The sequence below is a fragment of the Polypterus senegalus genome, chromosome 4 (assembly GCF_016835505.1).
Source record: "Polypterus senegalus isolate Bchr_013 chromosome 4, ASM1683550v1, whole genome shotgun sequence".
In the NCBI taxonomy this organism is placed as follows: Eukaryota; Metazoa; Chordata; class Cladistia; order Polypteriformes; family Polypteridae; genus Polypterus; species Polypterus senegalus.
The window spans coordinates 145,895,638-145,917,480 of record NC_053157.1 but is presented as its reverse complement, the minus strand read 5'-3'; the positions used below and the strand labels follow the sequence as shown (position 1 = coordinate 145,917,480).

The following is a 21,843-nucleotide window of genomic DNA, read 5'->3' as shown; positions in this document are numbered from 1 at the left end:
TATATATAAAATCCTAAGCCTAAAAGTGCAACGATTTTGTGCAGCAATTTTATGTGACTTTTTATGTCACATTTTTTGTCACGCTTTATATCGGGCTTATTTTAAAACCCACATATATATGTTTGGTATCATTCTTTTCAGAATTTATCAAACTTTAATGTGATGTTGTTAGATTTTCAGATTCTTATTCCATCCATCCATCCATTATCCAACCTGCTATATCCTAACTACAGGGTCACAGGGGTCTGCTGGAGCCAATCCCAGCCAACACAGGGCGCAAGGCAGGAAACAAACCCCAGGCAGGGCGCCAGCCCACCGCAGAGATTCTTATTCCATTTTTAAATTAAAAACTAAAACATATCAAGAACTCACGTCCCGCAAGACGAGACTTTGTGCCAAGAGATTTAACTACGCCCAGGGCTAAAAATAAAAGACAAAGAGTAGGACAGCTGCTGTACAGGCTTTTAAATGTTTGAAGCGCCGTGCGAGATGCAGATCACATGGCAGGGCAGCAGCAGCAATCCAGCAGCTGATGGAGCAAATAGGAGATAAAAAAAAAACTTTATTTGTTTCCCATTGTTTCACCGTTTAAGAGGGGGTTTCGGAGGAGCGACCACATCTTCTTGGGGTGCATTCAGTCCCCCTCTTCACAATGTGAGCAGCAGAGACGTGAAGTGGCTGACGTGTAGCGCAAGCCGGGGTGGGGTTGGCGAGCAAAGCGAGCAAGGGGGAACTCCCTAGTACTTATATACTATATTATATTAAAATGAGTATTTTAATGGAATTTTATAAAAATTTTTTAGTCATCTTGCAGCCCCCCTGAATATTTAGTGAGGTGCCATAGAGGGCCAGAGCCCCCTGCTTGAGAACCACTGCTCCAGTCAAGTGCAAAACACACTTGCTCACCTTTGACAATTAGTTACCACTCGTGAGTCATTCCAAACATGCAAGTCTTTTGGACACAGGAGGATGCCACACCCACACCGTTGTGAGCATTCCACCTACTCACACCTTGAAAGAGCCTCGGTGCTAAATCCGGTGACACATCTCTGCCCTGCAGATAATAAATTAGGCCTTGTATTAAACAGTGCCTCACACTTCATCATTTCTAGGTGTCATCATTGTTTTCTCTGTGCATCAAGGTCAATGTTTTCTTAGCAAGAGCATTGGAAGTGTCTGAGACAATCATTCCACCTTCAGAAAAACTGAGTTTTGTGCATTTTTTTTCTCATCATGTAAATATAGTGCAGCCATCCAAGATATGGGCTGTGCAAGAATTTTTAGTTTCACCATCCAGTGAAAGTAAACTGCTGTTGTCAGGCAGCAACAACCCTAACCATGCCACATCTAGTTTCTTTAATTTCAACAGTTTTTGAAGCTTTAGACACACACTAACCATGCATTACTGTATTGAAAGCCAAGTTCCATTCTCTCTGGTTCTTGTCGGGTGGGTAGATATTTCATGCGTGCCCCACTGATGAAAAGATTTGTACTTGGCCCTGTATTGTAAATTAGCACTGAAGGAAGCAGAGTGCAGCTGTTGTCAAGGCCTGTTGCTGTTCTGCATAGTGATTTGTTGAGGTTTGTTTTGTCACTGTTTACACCTCATTTTTGCCATAAATAGCTGCCTTAACTGGCAAGATTGTAACAGCAACTAGCAGTGGCATGCATGGATGCTGATTAACCTTTTCAGTCTTTGAAAAACAGAAGCAGAGACAAGGCAATGCTTTTTATGTTTAGGCTTGTTTATGCACTTTTTACTGTGCAATTAGTTATTTCATAATTCATTCCTTGAGTATAGCATGCACAATTTATTATAGCAGATGTGTGACCCAGGTTATGCTAGCAAATTAATTTGTGAATAGCGATTAAGTTGCCTTCTGGATATTTGCTTTACTGAAGATAAAAAAATATTAGCCTTATTAGTAAGATTATTATGCATGTACAGTTATGAAATTGAAAGTGCAGACTGTGTTGCAGAAATGAGATTTATGGCTAAGGATAAATGTAGGAGAGTTAAAACAGTGTGACCATAACAATGAAACAATATTGCCACTTTTATTTTGCCATACATAGTACTATAAATTCACTATATATGTTAACTGTGTTATATATAGATAGATAGATAGAACAAACTTTATTTGTTTGCATAAGCTCTTTAAATAAATAAATACTTAAATAGGTAAATAAATAAATACACACACTATGGTCTGAACAAACACCAGAATGTCTAAAAATGAACAAAAAAGTTAACAAGAGAGAAAAGGAAAATATATCTATATACTTTACATACAGTTTACTAGCTGGACTAGCATGAACTGATTTAGTGCCCAAATCTAAGTGCAGAAGCATCATTTAATTGAAATTAATTCTTCAGAGTATAACTTAGTTCTGCAATACATACACTGCTACTCATAACCCACTCACTCAGAAGCATCAATCCTGACATATTCCAATGAATTTGTTGATTGTACTAACAAAGCATGTTGCATTTCCCATTTCAGCATGTGGTGTATACAACTGATACTTTACTTTAATAAGGGTAATTGAAATAAAGATAGGAAATACAAAGGTCTTACGAAGTACGTATACCATTGGATCTTATTGACTGTCATGCAGAGAGTAGTATTTTATTTGTCATTTAAATGTTCCTTTTACTTATAGTAACTGAAGGTGAAGTGACTGGATCTTTATAGGTGGTTGGCAGGAAGAGGCGGGTCCTTGGTGAAAGTGAGGTCAGTAGGAGGAGTGTGGTCTGGCAGCGGAAGTGAGTGGAGCTTTAGTTGGATTTCCTTCCTGGTGGTCTGTGAAGAGGGAGAAAAGGCATTAGTGCAGCTCATCAACTCCCGACTCTGCATCTTACCCTCAGATAAGCCCTTAGACTGCCTCCCAAGCATACATGTGTGACAATATACACAGTTGCAAGTGTGTAAATTGAGGAGGTAAGGATTGGCACATATCCATACAGGACATATACATACACGCATACAAACATTTATTAGAAATGTTCATGCTTTTGATAGAACTATATACTTTTTTTTTATCCCAGTACCATTAAACCAATTTAAACATTTGGAGAAGACATTACAAATGGCCAATTTTGCTTAAAAAGAGTGATTTATAATTTATTATTCATTATATGACTGCAAAGGCACATTTTCAGCAGCCACTACTCGAGTGTTCTTATGGTTCATTCTCTTAGCTTATCCTTAATTAATCATGTTTAAATGCTAAATGATTATTAGAGAAACCTTGGCAATTGTGTTAGCAAAATTGAAACCAATTATTCTTTTCAATAAAAAAATGTAATTGTCTTGCCTTGTGTTACAAGGCACTGATATTCTCAAGCTTAATTCTGTGTTCAAAAATAGCCAAAATAAAACAGCTTTCTCAAAAAAATGTCTGTCTGTTGTGGTTTTGCCAAATGATGGTCATATGCCAGATTTCCAAGAAACTTAATTTTTCCTACAAAGGTGTGTGCTACTGTCTTGAGAGACAAGGGAAAACTGGATCTAGTAGTAGTCTGTAGTTTGAAGAACTGACATCTTACTGGTCATAATATGACTGCTTCTTTAAATGGCACGCAGCAAAGTGGCTGCTGGAGCAGGTGATTTAAAGAGCCCTTAGGTGACTGTAGGCCTAATGACCACAGCACCGGAAAATAGTAATTTAAATAAAGTCTCCTTCTCTTCTCTTCAAACAAAAAAAATATTAAAGAGTAAAGGACTTTGCAGAAATGAAAAACACACAATGAAATGGTTAAAATGATAAATACAAATGAAAATGTACATGGACCAAGCCACAGGAAAATTCCCAACATTTATGCTCATGAACTGATAATATACAGTCTTAAAAGTATTTATAGCTTCATCACAGTTGAGTAGGAAATTCATGCAGATGGCAGATGTAATTTTTATGTTTCTCTTCTCAATTATTAGAAAGTACAATATAATCTCATGTTTTATACTTTGTACAAGCTAACCACAATTCCATCAAAGCAATAGTGAATAAATTACTTTAGATTGCATTTATAATTTTTTTTTATTGGTATAAAGTTTTGAAAATGTAGCTTATTTCTGTAATTCAAATTGCAAATGCTAATAAACTTTCAGAAATATTTGTGAACTATTTATATGGTAGCCATTAGTTCAAAACTAATTTGATTTTCTTTATTTTAAGTTCTCTGTTCTCTATAATATAATGTGCAATATTGTGACATTACAACAGCATTAAATGCAAACAGCTGCTCAGTGCACAATAAAAATATAATGCAATATGACTATATATAGAATAATAATCATACCTACCCCAAACTCTACATGTCCTTTAAAAGTAAGCCTAATTTAGTTTGGGGTAGGTTTAGGGTTAGGGCTAGAAGTCAGCCAGCGCAAGGCTGACCAGATAGACTGCAGTGGGAACCAAACTACTGGCATACCGAATGTTACTGACTTTGAGTGACCTCTATCATTTGGTTGATGTTAAGAACTGAAAGAAACCGTTCTTTGGATGAGTGTAGTGTTTGGTTAAACCATCTGTTCATTTTTTTGACCCTCAATTTATATCAGTCCCAAAACAATGTTAGTTACAGGCGAGCAAACCTTTCCACTGTCTAAGCAACATAATGCAATTAAGTTGTTGGATGAGCAGTTGCAAAGCCAAACTCCAGACCATTAGGGTCTGTTAAAAATGCCATATGAAACTAAACCAATAGTAATAGGGACAGAGTCATCTTTTTGACACTCCAGAAGAAAAAAAAGACAGTAGTTAAAAGAGTGAAGAAGATGACAAAGGGGTGAAATCAGCTTATGTGACATACTGTATCTTAAGGTAGTTTAGTATAAGAATGCAGTAAAGACCAGGGGGTTTAGTCTGAATAGATTTTGTTCTATAGACCACATGTCAGAATGCTGAGTGACCATTTTCTGAGTAATGCATGTTGAGGATTCATTTTTGAGGCCGGTGTCAGACAGTATTTGGTGTTGTGCAGTTTAGCTATCTTTCTAGGTGTGCTGTAGTGCCTTAGCTCTCCAACTCAGTACCAGGGCAAGGAAGAACTTCCTAAAATGACGAGAAACTCTGTGGTGCAGCCTGCCATAAGGTTACATAGTTAAATATGCTTACTGTGCCTTAACTGTGCAAAGGTTAGCATTGCTAGATTATAACGTTTGAAGTTCTGGCCTTGATACTGCCCATTGAGTGGCAACCTTTTCTGTACTTCTGTAGTCTAATGACACCTGGCCAACGCATTCACTTGTCTTCCGTTGGTTTCTGTCCTTGGAGGTACTAAATTGCTGTCTGTGAGGACACTGCACCAGTGCATAGTTGCTCTATTGTTGACACAGTGCATACAAGATAGGCTTTGTCTAAGGCTTTGTCTTAAGTCTCTTATGGACAGGGGTAGATGCATTTAAATTTTAGTCCTGCCTGCTACTTACTAAAAAAAAAAGCTTACTGCAGTGTGCCCGTAGGTCAAGCTCACAAATTATCCTGATGAAATGAAATAAAACAAGTGAGGTGAGAAACCATAAACTAATAGAGACAAAGAATACGAGAGTGAGGGAGAGTTTAATGAACAATCTGACAAATGTGACTTCATAGTCAGACAGCTTAATGTGCTAATTTGGGTGATTTACAGGTGTGGTGCAGTAAAAGAATCAACATTTCTTTACTTATTATGAGTGCATGATCAATGACAAAATATGCACCAACTACCAAACTTTTGGACAAGGGAATTGAGTCATCATTTTGTAATATGCGATTACCCTCTCCTTATTACCCAGAAGCTAAACTGCTGATGATAAGAATATTCGTTAAAAATAAAAAAGGTGTTAGCAGCAGCCATATTAAGTAATGTGGAATTCAGAAGAGTAAGCATATTTCTCATTAGATTAACTTCTGAGTGAATGAGTGGAGTACAGCTTGACTACTCTGAATCATTATGACATCCTAGGGGGAAAAGATACAAAACTGAAAACCTATGACTGGGTCAAAGGCCTGGTGCTGCTACAGAATATCTTCCATAGAAAACCAATGACAACGCTTTCCTTCTGCTGACCCTGCTGCAAAAATTTTCCACATGTAATGAAGAAAGGGATTCCATTCTAGTAATCAATGTTGTGGTACAAGGGACAGACAGACTCTAAAGAAAGGTTGGAGTGCGAACCCGGCTTCCCTTTTTAATAATAAATCAACAAAAAACACCTCTTGACAACAAAATACACAAGGCACTCGATAGCGCAGGCACAACATAACTACACAAGTCAACAAGCTTGCTAAATGTCTGTCTGTGGAGCTCTGTCCTGCTGTAGGTTCAGGTCAAGATTGGGACACCACATTCTGGAAACTGCCATCTTTATATGGAGGAAAGAGGACAGAGTCATTTGCCCTCAAGTGGTGTCTTCTTGGAGCTGTGGAAAGAAGAGACAAGAGTGCTGGTGACAGCGCCCCCTCTCAACCTGGAGTGGCATCACATATCTATTTAAAGTCAATGACGTGATCTACAGACAAGCATGCATGAGGCCAAATGCATATAAAATTAAAGTGTACAAAATAGCAAATTTACACTTTGATAATACAATGCACACTTTGTTTAGTATAATTTTTCCTTTTGGTCCAGTTTTGATACTCAAAAAACAAAAGCACATGCTTTTGACATAAAGTTCTCACCCAGATACTGTACACAGAATTCTTTTTACTAAATTGCACAAAAGAACAGCTTTCTCAAGAAGGCGCAATAAATAATAGTTCTGCTGAAGATTGCAGAGCCTCAGGCACTTTAAAGATCTCGTCCCATTTCTTTAAATTCAATATTTGTGCTTGGTGGGTCCAGCAGCTGTCTAGGGCATCTCTTAGTTTTACATTTATATGGGTTTACGTTATTGGAAGCCTCCACAATTATCAGGGCGAGGTATGAGATGGAGTTCCTCTTTTATTGGATTTCCAAAAATGAACTGATTGTTCTCCATCTGGCTCCTCCTTTCTCAGTGGGCCTGGCAACATGTGGAGGAGGAGGAGGAGTGAACTGTGAGACAACCTAAAATTACAACCTCTTTTTTAATTTCTTTCTAACATACACAAGCATTCACTAGATACGTTTTATGCAGTTTTTATCCACTATCTCCTAAACCAAAATGCTGCATTGTGAACTACTATAGCCTCAAGAGAGATGTTATCTGCTATGCTGAAAGCAGACAAATATATTTTTTTTATAAAAATAAAGCTTTACTTTATTCATGAGGTGCACAACAATAATATTAAACAGTGAGTTACACTTGAGTTTCAGTATTTGTTTTAAATAACAGGAAATTTCTAATTTTATTTCTTTTTCCTATACCAGTGCTTGGCACGTTATGGCCTGTATGCTTTGCACCCTGCTTAAATCTCGAAATTCTTAACAGGCACATATCAGATGTAAGTTGTAAAAAATGTAAAACTACACCCCATGTATAATCATCAAAGACAATCTCAGGACTTGTTTTTCCTTCAGGTGAATGCCCTCAGTCCAGGGAATTGCCAATTAAAGAATGAATTGTCACACCTTGAAGATCCAGTTCAGTTTCTGATTAGCTCTTGACTCAAAGTGTGGTAACTCCTGGCATAGATGACTGTAGTGTTGCCACTACTTACCAACTATATTACCAATGAATTAAAAAAATATTTTATACCTCTTGCGCTATGTGTACCTAGCTTCTTTTCTCTGCCTTCTATTGTGCTTGAACCTCTCTGGACCAGCACTCTCCCCATCAAATATGCTCCCCTAAAGTCTGCTTCTCAGACTTCAAAGTTTGAAGGTTTCTTTCAGCGTCACTCTTATGCCTTTATGTCCTCTTGTTTCTCATACTTCCTCTTCAATCACAACGTCAAAGCCAAACTAACCAACCATACCAAAGCTACCAAAGCCAAAATTGACTAGTCAGATTGCTGTTGGGGAACAGACACACAAACAGACCTTAGCATATTATTATGTAGTAGATCAATTCCTCCATAGTATGCATCCCTGTTCTTTTATGCATTTTATTTATGCTGGCATAGTGACAATGTTTACTGCCAGTGTTGACATGGCCATGTTTGAGTGTGATTTCCTTCAAGTATTAATTTTTATCCTTCATCCGAAAAATGATCATTAGCCACTCTGAATGGTCCTGGTTTAAGTAACTAAGGAGTGTGCATTAGTGTGAACTGCAGTGGATTATTGCCCTACCTACAAAATCTTGAATTGTGTCCAAATCTACCAATATGTGTGAAGGTAGATTGATATACGAATGCTTTATTTATCTTATTTACCAAATATTCACTAATGGTCTATAGAACAAAATCTATTCAGATTAAACCCACAAGATTTTACTGCATTCTTATACTAAACTTCCTTAAGATACAGTATGTCACTTAAGCTGATTTCACCCCTTTGTCATCTTCTTCATTCTTTCACTAAGATTTTAAAACACAATCACAACAATTGGTTGTAAATGAAAGCTGATTGTATTTACAGACCCAGGTCGATTAATTTAAAATGATTACAAAAGACTCTCTTGCATACATTTTCCAATTACCATAAAACCATACTCACTAAAGAACACATAATGATTGATTTACTAATCATTAAAACAATAAGAACATACAAGAAAACACATCAGGAAAAAAACGAGAAAAATATTGATATAGAGAACGACACATTATTTTGATGTTTGGAAGAATTGCAAATTACATATTAGAGGAATAATTTTGAGAGAAAACTTTTCATAGAAGACATGAGTTAAATGGTATCCCAGCCAAGGTGGATGATTCTAGCCAGGAAGCCGTAATAAAGGAAAGAGATGTATGGGGGAGCTATGTGTTCCTCCAATAGCATGGTGGCAGTTTCCCTCTGGTATGGCTTCCGTTTGGACACCCACAGGGCTGCACTGGAGTTGTAGTTTCGCTGGCTGGACCAGTTTGGGTCCTCGAGTACTGCTAGGGAGAGCCGCTGGGATCAAGCTCCCCTGTTACAGAGAGATTCCACCAAACCTGAAAATACTTCCAGGCAGCAATCTTGTTGTACCGGAAGTACAATACACCTAAACTCTTGTTAAAAGCAGCCACACAGCCTCACCTGGAAATTCAGAGGAGGTGGACAAGGCTTGCTTGGAGGAGAGTGGAGGTGTAAGGAGAAAGGAAAAGAATTGTAACTGATTTACCAGGTGATAAAAACCTGTAAAAGATATATTGTTGAATAAAAATATCTTAGTTTGAACCCGTAACTGTGTGGTTTAGTTATGTATAAATGTCTGTGGTGCTGGTATGCCCCATACAGGTCACACTGTATTACAAGCAAAGCTATACTACCTCTAACAGCCATGTATTCCATTTTTGGATAGGCAGTGTTAAGTAGCAGCTAAGACATTGAACTTTTAACAAACTAGCCAGCCAGTTTAATTCTCTTACAGTGTAACCCTGAGGAAGCCACATAATCTACTTTTGCTCCAAAATACATAGGTAAACAACTGAAACATACCCAGATATTATGTGTCACCTGGAAAAATGTGGTGGCAAGTATCTAATAGCAGTGTGCCATAAGTAAGGATGCATGCTTTAATTAATGTATCACTGGCCAATCAAAACTTTTCTTTCAGTAACACAGCCAATCAGTTACACTGTTCTTTTCTTACATTCAATAGGTTCATAATTCCAGCTGAAAAGATAAGAAAGTATTAATCCCATTATCAGTCATAGTATTATAAATACTTATAAATGTACAAGACTGCTGACTTTAACTTCAAGTGTTGAAATCCATCAAGCCAAACATTATGTAAACCTGCTTTATTCAGTACAGGATTATTTGTAATCAATTAAATGATCTGGACACATTTATCAAACAATGACTATTATAATTCTTCATTTCACCTGAGAAAATAATCCATACATTTCCTGTAAGCCAATTTTATTTAAGATGTGAACCCAGTATTTCAATTATCAGAGATAAAGCCAAGTGAGTCTGGTACTGTCCATGGCTACCTGCTGCAGCCTTGGAACTGATTCCATGTGCACATAAAGAACCTCTGAAGAAGTGACTCGACTTTTAATTGGCCTGTACATTATACAAATGGCTTTTGTAATTTTAAAGTGTAATACACACTGTTGTGAAAGAAACAAATAGAAGAATCAATGCAGTTTTGTGCATTTTGTTTTTGACCCCTATTTCAGTTTTCACTATAATTAGCTACATGGCAGATTGCTTACACGTAGGCTCATCAAATTTCATTAAAAACATCATATTTAATTTATACAGGATTTGTTTTTTTTCATTATGGGATTCCATTTCTGAGTTTGTGTTATTAGTGTTGGTAGGCGAGGCATTCTATATAGACAAACAACTGTAATTACCTTATGGTGCTGTGCTACTGTAAAGTATACTATACAGCTCTAAATTAAAATTAAACCCAGAGACTATGAAAAAATACAGATCCCTGCAGAATTTCATGTACGGAATGGCTGTCTGTTACAGGCATTGATTTTTTGTTTGGGGAAAATTATGAATTATGGATCTGCACAAAGCCACCATTTCAGTTTTTCCCTTATAAATAATTTGAATAAAACAGCTGCCAAAGTGTTTATTTCTCGTCATAACTATTCATGATGGCGGGAATCCATCCATTATATGTACTGTGCCTTGCCAGATAAACTCTAATTTGTAAACTGTAGTTTCTAAGTAATACTCTAGAAATTGTAACCGATAAAGAAACATTACATTTGGTCCACCATTTTTGACAGCCTTCAGTCAGTGATTTATTGAAGATGTTTATTGTCAAGTAGTCACAGATTACTGCATAATGTGGTAGTCTAAAAAATAAGAGTCAGTTTTCAAGGCTAATGCTACTGTGGAAAGGTAATAGGCTACAAAATAATACTGTGGAATGGCAGAACGGATGGGAAGCAGCTGTCAGCTGAGCGAGGAAGTGTGTGCAGGATGTAAGAGAACAGCAGAGAAGTGGTGGGACTGTGGAGGATGAATGTCAAAAACTGCCAGCAAGGACAAAAGCAATAATGTAAAGTCAACTTTTGTTGACTACACTGTATAGCGGATTTTACCAATGGAAGCAATCTATGTGGTGTACAAAAACACTTGTAATATGACAAGTTAATATGAATAAATTTAAACTTAAAGTTAACTTATGTTGAATATTAGAAATATGACAAAGAAGATGAAAAGATTTAAGATTTGAAGTGTGCTATCTATGTACAAATCCTCATTCATGTAAAGCACTTAATATACAGATGATACAGATTAAATGGGGCCACACCTTAACTACTGTATGCAGTTTTGGTTACTGTATTAAACCTGATAGCATAAAGAAGAACAGCTGCCATAAAGGTGTATCATGTCAAGAAATCTGAGAAAGTAAAGTTTGATTGCTTTGAAAATACCTTATAGAACAATTTTCTTCTATTAGATGCAATGATTATATTGAAAATGACCACAGAATATGTTTTTTATTTTCAGGAGTTTATTGTCATTGTTTGTGGACTGTAATAATGTGTGCATTTTATTAGAATTGTTTTTTTTCTGCCCTTAGACACAACCATATAGGAGTGAAATGTGTTTCAAAAGATTCTGTAATGACAGTTCTTTTTCCCATTCTTAAAATGTATTTACTTTAATTTGCCCACCTCAAAAAATATTTATTTTAAACTATGCCATTAAAATGGCTACCTTTAAAGAAACTGAAATTTAAACAGGCTAACATTGACTAGCACTAATAAGTTACTGAAGATACCACCTAATTTTAATTTGTTGCTGGTCGCTGTATCTTTGGAGATTTCCAGTGGGTTACACCAGCTTTTCTGTCTCATTCCCAAAGACATGCACATTTTTTTGACTGTTGATTCCAAACTGGCACATTGTGAGTACATGTGTGGGTGTGTATGTGAATGGGCCCTTTGATGGACTGACACTTCGTCCAGGGATGTTTCCTTATTTTACGCCCAACACTGTAAGGATGGCCTCCTGGCATTTATGGATTAAGGATTAGCCAGTCTCTGGAGAGTGAGATGTTATGTTATGTTATGTTATGTTATGTTATGTTAGCAATGCTAGAAAGGCTCAGTAGTCTACCCAATGTGCTCCAAGTGACACAGTTGGAACGAGTCCCAAAATAAGCTGGCGTGCCAATTCTGTCACCCCTTTTAATGATGGCAAGAAAAAATAAATAAACAGGCTCACAGTGGAGCCATAGCAACAGAAAGATTCAGAAAATCACCTCGAGTATGCCATGCTATAGTGTTTCAATGTAGCGTGTATTAAACTGTGTGAGAGCACCCTGCTTTTGGCTACTCTGGTCCAAAACACAACACTGCCTTCCGGGGATGTCTGCTTTTATACCATTTGGACCTGTAGGACCAGGATTTCTCTGGTTCAGTTGCCCTCATTGGGCACCTTCTGAGTACTGTGGTGGAAAACAGACAAGACCGCTAGTGACGACACATTCCCCTAGTCCCAAAATGGTACTGAATACCTCAGATGATCCCCTGAAGACAATCCTCTGGTGTGCATGCATGACGCCAGTTAGAGTTCACATTTTCTCTTTGTGTGCATGTCAGGTTCTGCTGTACATGCCGTTACCTTCCAACATTCCCAGATATGTGGATAGCAGGTTAATTAACAGCTCTAAATTGGCTCAGTAAGAGTGAGAGAAATGTAGGCATGAATGTTCTCTACAATATGAATTTGTTATCATTTTTTCAGAAAAGCATATCTGATTCCTTGAGACTTCAAGAAGACTGTAATATGTTGAACTTTCAATGCCAAAATCAATCTCAGTCATGTTGTGTGTAGATTGAATCCATTAATACTTAGGAAGAATTTCTGCCACAATGCAGTGCAACTATCTGGCCTTGCTGCAGCTGTTGTTTAGCTCAGCCAGTTATTTTGCATGGTCCATTTTCTTCAATGCTTTAAGCAAAATGACATGGGTGTAATGACAGATAATAGCAGAGTGGCAGTCAGAACTGGTGCCGAATCTGAACTCCGTTACAGTGGTATCAGCAGAAAGGAATTCCTTTGGCAAGGGAAGCAGACTTATGTAGATGTGAGAATATTATAATGTTCAGTGATCAAATTCATTACATATGTGTAATGGTGTGCCACCTGCACTGCCACAGAGCAATGGTACCACCACTTTCTCAATAGATCCATGGTATATAAAATCTACTTTAGATGAACTCAGATGTTTTCGTCCATTCCATGGTACTGCTAAAAAATATCAGGGTCTAGTTAAGAGTCCAAGTAAGGAAACCAAACATGGTTGACACATAAAGGAACCATTGGTTTTGCTTACAATATGTTTCACAGTGCATAACATATGATCAATTCCACATTACATATGCATAACCAGTTATGCGTTCCTGCCATCAGCCAATCAGTATTCCGTGTAGCTTTTTAATGTCTTACTAAATATAAACACATTCCCCTCAAAATGATGCGTGTTCATTTTGTAGTGGAGAACCATTTTTTTTTTATACTAGAAGGACTGGGTACAAATTTTCAACAAGCTCTGACAGAAGCACCAACCCTTAAACAATTCAGTTCTGTTTTACTGTAGAAAGTGCTGTTCATAGCTCAGTATCCCAAATAGGGCACAAGTTTTATAGTGTATTCGTCAATCACCAGCCAGTGAAAGCCACCAAATGGCCATTGAACATCCACTGTGAGAGATACAGTATACATATATATATATGTGTCTCCCATCTCAATAATTAATGGTCAGAATTTTGCCTTCATATACTGTACATATTTCCATATAGCAGCATATCACTTTTATTCTTTTAAATAAAAAATTAACTCCATCTTCAATTGTGCAGCCCCTATCAAATGTATTTAGCAATGTCTATTTGTCATTTTGTGTGAACTATAGTAAGACAAATTCCAGTTACGTGTTGAGACTCATGAAATGACTGCATTGAAAGATCTGTGTCTAGGTACTTAATTAATTGTTTATTATGCTATTGATTGCTGGTGAATCCTTTAATCCAAATACATGTGAACTTCTTCCTTTAATTTTTATCTGCCAATTCTTACATTGCGGGTGACATGGTGATTCATGGTTTACTGTTGCTACCTCATCATAATTTAGTTCAGATTTTCTACCTGCCCTATCACTTCATTCAGTAAAAGAAAAACTTTGAAAAAAATCATGCTGAAACCATCTTTTAGTAGTTGTAATAGTAGTAGTTGCTTTAGTAGCAGTAGTATCGTCACATGTTCAGAGTATAGTGAATTTGTGACTTGCATGTCCAACATACAACTCATTACCACTCTCTGGTGCCAGTGTCCTTGGTGATTCTAAATAACCCCATGTGTCTCTGTGTCTATGAGCCCCCTATGATGGACTGCCACTCATCCAAGAATTATTGGTATCAATATAGACTTTAGTTCCCTACCAATATGCACAAAATTCAAGGAATATTAAGATAAAATGATGTTTACCTGACTGTTTTGAGCAGTGTTGCTGAGCACATGCTAAAATTGACTCTGTCTTCATGTGAGAAGCCAAGGTGACGCTGAAGAAAGGAATTTTTAATATGAAACTCCTATTTGTGTCTTGTATTCTGACAGTTAATACATCAGCATCCATCTAAGTAAGCTAAACAACATGTTAATTTGGATCAAGTTTCCACATGACGTAATTCTGAGGATTTAAACTATTAGAGGTCTCAGTGACCTGACTGCAACAGTAAAGGTATTAAAAAAGCGAGCTTTGAAAAATAGGTAACTTTTATTTAACCATTCTAGAAGATTTACACATGTGTAGCTTATTTTCTTTTAGATTTTAATTATCTCTTTGTTAGGGAAAGGTTTATGAGGTCACATAACTCAAATAACAAGCAGGAAGATAATGGTAGTTGGACATTTTTAAGAGTTAACGTTGATTGATGACAAAAACTATAGTTAATCCTTGGTCTCTTTAAAATCCATATGTTTCCAGTTAGACAGACTAAAAAGGTTTTAAGAATTCAGCAAGGAAATAGTTCTCTTTTACAAAATGGAGCAAATTCTTCAATTGTAGAAATCCTTGGTTTTATATTAGTAATGTTGCAGTAATCTATGTTAATTTGGAGTTGTTCAATATTGAAGTTCAAGTGTATTGTTATGGGGACATAATACAATTACGAGCTTGTCTGAGTAAGCCCAGTGACAGTAGTGCAATACCATGGGCAGAAGAAGACAACAGTAATACAGCCTACACTTAACACAACATTCTTTTTATGCACAATATGCATAATACATACGTTGTACAGAATTATAAATTGTCTGTTGTTGAGTGATATTATGACTTGGGTTGAAAAGGTGTCCATTAATCTAGTGCTGGCTTGTGTTTGTCAGAACAAGAGAAAAAACTCTCTAAAAACTTGGATGGTTGAGGACTCTAATAATAGACCTTGATTTTTTTGACAACACGTTATGTACACTATATGTCTTAAAAAGAAGTGATCTATTTATCGGTAATATTTTGTTTCAACCTTACATTGATGTAGTTTAAAGTGTGGTCTACCTCATAGGTCCTGAAGTATATGACCATTTCCTTGATTTTACTGCCTATAAGAGTCAGATTGTTGTCCTGGTATCACACTGTCAAAAGGCAGATTGTCTGAGCTGTCAGTGCATTGTTGGTAATTGGGCCCTTAATGGGGTGTCATCAGCGAATTTGATAATGGAGATTTTTGGCCACTCAGTTATAGGTAATCAAGTAGTGTAGCTGACAGCTCAGCACATTTCTGTGAGGTGCCAGTGTTGAAGTTATGTTCACAATCCACATGTAATATTTTGGGTCTGCCACTTTGGAAATCCAAAACTCTTTTGTAGGTGTTGACATTGGGAGCTCAGTGAGTAGTCTTTATGGTTCCCATGATGATATGAAGTCAGTTTTATGGTATTGTTCATGGACTAATTATGATTAGCTCAAACTACCTTTATTTTTTTAACTAATTTTTCGAGTACAAGCCTCTCAAAACATTTCATCACAATAGAAATAGTAAAAACATAAGCCTCAGCTGACATGTAACAATGTTGCAAGTGTTGTGCTGATGATATTTAGGGCAAATATCCCTTCAATTATTAAATTATCCCTCTGTAAGTAATATTTTGTATTCCAGAATATGCTCTGTGGATTTTTCAGCATGTGGAGAAAAGTATCAGGTACACTATATGGACACAAATGGCAAAATGGACCTGTAGTGAGAAAGATCAGATGGAGCTTTTAGAAGTTGGGTGGAGTGTTTTAAGCTGGGTGTATTGGTAGTTAAGATTTCTTCAACAGAATCCAACATTGTAGAGTGGGAGGGGAAGAGTAAGGGGAGGGTCTCTGTACCAGAGGTAGGAGAAGAGAATGAAGACAGGTGACCAATTAATTTCTCCATCTGGTGCCAGATATTAAGTGCATGTAATAGTATGTGTTTCAAGGAGACTCTGGGTTTAATGAGGTAAAGAGAAGAAAGAAGGTAATGAGGAAAAATGGGAGTACAGTATTGAAAGAGTTAAAGGGAGAACTTTTCCACAACCAAATAGGATGGAGGGTTAAAGCTCAGAATTCCGCTTGTTATGACTGTACGTTTAAGATTAGACCTCTTGCCATTTCATAAAACCTGGTAATTAAAAGCTGATGTCAATCTATACTAATAAAAGGCAAAGCCCTCACTCACTCACTCACTCACTCACTCACTCATTCACTCACTCACTCACTCACTCACTCACTCACTCACTCACTCACTCACTCACTCACTCACTCACTCACTCACTCACTCACGCACTCACTCACGCACTCACTAATTCTCCAACTTCCCGTGTAGGTAGAAGGCTGAAATTTGGCAGGCTTATTCCTTACAGCTTACTTACAAAAGTTAAGCAGGTTTCATTTCGAAATTCTACACGTAACGGTCAACAATGTCCGCCATGTTGAACTTTCTTATTTATGGCCCCATCTTCACGAAATTTGGTAGGCGGCTTCCCTGCGCTAACCGAAACCAATGTACGTACTTATTTCGGTGGTATGATGCCACTGTCAGCCGCCATGTTGAACTTTCCAACGTCACTAATTCTCCAACTTTCCGTGTAGGTAGAAGGCTGAAATTTGGTGGGCTCATTCCTTACAGCTTACTTACAAAAATTAAGCAGGTTTCATTTCGAAATTCTACGCGTAATGGTCATAACGGTTGACAACGTCCGCCATGTTGAACTTTCTTATTTATGGCCCCATCTTCACGAAATTTGGTAGGCGACTTCCCTGCGCTAACCGAAACCAATGTACGTACTTATTTCGGTGGTATGATGCCACTGTCGGCCGCCATATTGAACCTTTAAACGGTCTTTGTTACTTATGGGCCCAACTTCAAGAAATTTGGTACGCAGGTTCCCAACGCTAACTGAATCCTACTTACGTACATATATACGTCCATAGCCTGTAGCTCGGTCACCGTGTGAGGCAGCGTTGGGTCCCCCATCCCAACGCCTCCCACGTTGTTGGCTGCCTGCCTATATAAGGCCGTCGGTCGCTCCAGTCTCTACATTCCCTTCCTTGCTTCGCCACGAGATTCACGTCTCCCTGCTGATAACTACAGCCTTTTTATTTAATCCATGGCATCTCCGCTGTTTTATTGTTCATTTATTACGATTATAGTTATTGTGTAGGTATTTTAGACTTAGTTTGTTCAGGTACCCATTTCCTTTATCATTCCAACCGTACCCCCATTAACATGTCTATCGAGGTGATCACCATCACTCAAAGAACTGTCACTTACCAAGTGGTTTCCAAGCCCGGAGATGGCACCTACCTTTTCCATTTTCTTTGTTACATATCGCACATCCATATCAGGCTCACTCTTGATATCCGGAGGAACATTGTGTCTTATGTATTGAATTACTGGGACAGGTTCAAGGTGTGGACTGATGACGGTACAGGAGATAATTATACTACACAGGAGCACTATAAGAGTGAAATGCTTAAGCCCTTCACCTATGGATCTGCATGTGAGTTGATGGCTGCCGCTGAATTGTTCCGTTGTCGCTTTCAAGTGTACCGAAATAGCCAAATATTTTACACCTTTCGACAACCGCCTATGCCTCTTAAACATCTTAGATTAACAGGTGACGATTTCAGTAGTGGACACTTTGATGTTTCTGAATGTTTAAACTCTCAAAAGGTGGATGTGAAGTTATCAATGAAACCGGTTGTATACTTACAATGCTTGACAGATGCCGAATGTCTTTTCAACACAAGTCCTGCAAATACTGTCGTAATTGAAACAAACCATGAAACTCAAACCGATTATGACAGCAGCAATCCCAGCTGTGAGATTTGAAACAAGATTACTGTTCACATGGCCAACTGTACATTGCATGCTCAAGAGTAAGCTCAGCGCACAGCTTGGTCATATTACAACCGGAGGGCCGAACTCACAATGTGGCATACAAAGAGATCCTTAACAAATAATTATTGGTATATTTTCCCTCAGTTTAAAAAGGTTTAATTTTCTTCTTAATAAAAATTTTAAGGCAGTACTTCGCCGCTGCGAAGCGTGGGTATTTTGCTAGTTCAGTAATATTAGGGAAGAGTGGGAACACAAGGTTTATGAAGCTACATCAGAGTGCATTGTCCATTTTGATTATAGCAAGCCAGACCTTAAAGAAGAGACAAAGCTTAGAGCCATTGACAGCGGAGTCTCTTAAACCAGGAAAGATGCATCTGTAGTTATTAGGTTATATGTCAACGACAGAAGCAGATATGCAAATTCCTGAATGCCTAAAGATATATACTGCAGAATGATGGGAAAATGGAGATTTGATGATAAAGTTTATTGAGAGGCAAAAAGAAAGGATTACATCCAGCTAATTATGTAGCTAGACATTTTCCATGTCTTGAGTGAGTCTAAAATGTATGGAATATTGAAAGGGGCACAACATAAATAAAGGTGGACAGCATCTGTTTATAGATGATATTTATTGACAGGATTTATGAACTTATAATGAGTGTCAAAATCTGTGACTTCTAATAGCAGAAACTAATTTATAAAAATGAGTTAACCCAACCTGCATATCATTAGGCTGCAGCAGAATAGAAAATGTTTTAAGACAAAAAATCTTTCAAACATGAGAATATGTGTGAATGCCACACAGTTTCCAAGCTAGAATGCAAATGCAGGACTCAGCAGTTATAAGGCAGCAGCACTAATCACTGTGCCACAGTGCTTCCTCATTTCAAGAGTATTTACCGTGAATATTTTATTTTGAAGCTGCAGCCGAATATTAATGAATAATTTTAAAGCCAAATAATAATTAGAAGTGCATTCCAAATTAATGACAAAAATACGACATTTTTCTTTTGCTTTTGAAATGTGCTCTCAATTTTAGTAGTAGTAGATAAGGGGAAAACAAAGATATCATTTTCATGCATATGCCCACGGTCTAAACAGATTTGTCACCAATATTTTTAGTAACAGTTTAGGTTGTTTCTCCGGTAACCAGTAATTTTTCCTGAAATTTGTATCCAAATATATTTTGGTTTCTAATGAGATTCTACCATTTAAGAGATGCTTCTGTGGTCACAGACAAATCCATCTGCTCACCATCGCCATTTCTGTGAAAACAATTTAATAAACTCAGAAATTATGCAGTCAGCAGCTGGTGGCTTGAATAATGAGGGTCAGCTAGAAAGTAATGAGAGCAGGCTCCTTTTATTGAGATGAATGTTTAGATCATACTCCTCTGCACACTGGCCCTTTGCATATGTAGCCCTTTGACAGTCAGTTATACAAGGGCACATTGAGTTTTACACAAATAAGTAACATTTGAAAACGCTAAAAATAACTTTCTCAAGTGATGCAGCCACTTTATTCTTGTTATCTTATGTAATATGTCAGATCGGTTTTCATCTTTAAACGGATATTATAAGTTTTGTTTGATGTTTGATCCCTATACCCTTGAATTGCCTCATGAAGTCATATTTAAAATAAGTGACTTTTCTGTGCTCTGATTTTCATACGGACAAAATGTGCCAGATTAATGTTAATTTAAGATCAACACCTCCACAATTAATTTTGTTTTGTTAAAAAAAGAGTCATCTTGGAAGGCATACGGCCATGTTTTGCCAATATTTTCTTTAATGAAGAAAGATTACTTTGGATTCTATTGGAGTCTTGGTTTATCTTTGTTACCTGGCAAATTTTAGTTTTTCTGCTGGCTGGTCACATATTTATATATTCTCATGATTAACTAATATTTGTGAATATTATTTAGATTATATTTAGGTTTGGTTTTTGAAACAAATTAATGCATGCATCGGGATTCAGACTTATGAAGCAGCTGAACACTTGACAAATGGTAAATATCTGTTAGGGATATAATTTCAAGGTACTAGTATTGTTATGGAAAAAATGTGTTTTCATTGGGAATAAACAAGTCAGAGCAGTGACCTTCTCTTGCTGTTTCCCCTAAGAAGTGTCAGCTCACTTACAGGGGGTAAAACCTTCTGTGTCGTCTTTACTTCATCAAGGTGCCTCTACATCCCCCATAAGCCCTCACACATGTGGGCCTCTTGGGCTGTTTGGCCTGAATCCCTGTGCTGTATGGACACATCTCCCAGTACTGAGGATGGACCAATGAGAAACAAGACCAAATACCATTTACTTAACCACAGTCTTATTAGGTGTTTGACATTATCACACAAAGCAATCATTCTCTACATGATCATTCACCCATAAGAACAGTACACTTTTTAAGAATATTTTCCAAAATGAACAACCAAAGAAATACACAGGTATCTGGTATCACCAAGTGGCATGGGTCTTTTTATGACAATTCTTGTAATCTTGCCTGATGATTCTCTGATGCTAGCGAGAGGCCACCTTATTATTTTGATCAGCTTTGGTCAGAGGTCGCTTTCTTTCTCTGCAGCAATTCTCCACATTTAGTGTTTGGTGTCAACCCTTTTTAAAAATCCATTTCCATTATGTTAAAATGTACTTGTCTACATTAATTGCTAATTAGTACAATACAATTTATGTTAGATTTTCAATTATTATGTATATTTTTCCATCTGGCCTTTTTTCTGACAGAAGGTGATAGAGGAGTTCAAATCAACAAGATGTGTTCCTCTATCGCCTTAGTGACATCTGTGCTTGTTATGTATTTTATTTCCTCCTAACTGCCATCAATTTTGTGTTTCTCATGAGGCAAATAGGGCCAGTTTGCATTGCCATGGCTTGTCACATTCCCTCATTGTAAATTCTTCTGGCTTTTGTAGTACCTCTACTGGCCTACTCAAAATGTCTGTGGATATACAATACATTTTGAAATTTTAAACACGGCCAGTGTGTTCATAAGGAGAAAACTAAACTCTTCTGTGATGCATAAAGAAAGCCACCTCATGTTAAGGAGCCTAGAATTCCTGTCCTGAAATGGCTTGGGACCAGGTGGGTTTGAACAGTGACTAACTCCTGGCTTTGTCTTCATTTGAGACAGCTTAGCTATTAGCTGAACAAACAGGCTTGATGGGCTGAATGGTCTCCTCTCGTTTGTCAGATTTCTTATGTTCTTATGTTCTTACAAATGGCAATGTCTACTAAGAACAAATAATATATATGTGTCACTCCAGGGGAGAATTACTGTATATATCCACGTATAAGTCAGGTCTTGAAACACGAAAAATCGATCATAAAATCAGACCCTGACTTTATATGCCTGTTCAAAAATGCAATACTTACATTTTATTTTTTTTTTACATCTTCTTGCCTCCAATCTTGCATCAGTTTCTCAGTCGCACCAAATTTTTTTGCAGCAGCACAGTTACCAATTTCTTTTGCTAATTCAACGATGTTTAA

General features: G+C 37.3%; 1 protein-coding gene and 1 long non-coding RNA gene across 2 annotated transcripts in view; one reads left to right on the top strand and one right to left on the bottom strand.

Moving 5' to 3' along the window:
- sorcs2 (sortilin-related VPS10 domain containing receptor 2) overlaps positions 1-21,843 on the top strand; it is a 1,110,734-nt gene that overhangs the window by 834,773 nt on the left and 254,118 nt on the right. The gene's annotated exons all lie outside the window — the stretch shown is intronic.
- Positions 2,634-21,843, bottom strand: part of LOC120527701 — a 163,257-nt gene continuing 144,047 nt past the window's right edge. The window contains exon 4 of the long non-coding RNA XR_005633394.1: positions 2,634-2,804. This is a non-coding gene — a long non-coding RNA (uncharacterized LOC120527701). The remainder of the gene's footprint in view (positions 2,805-21,843) is intronic.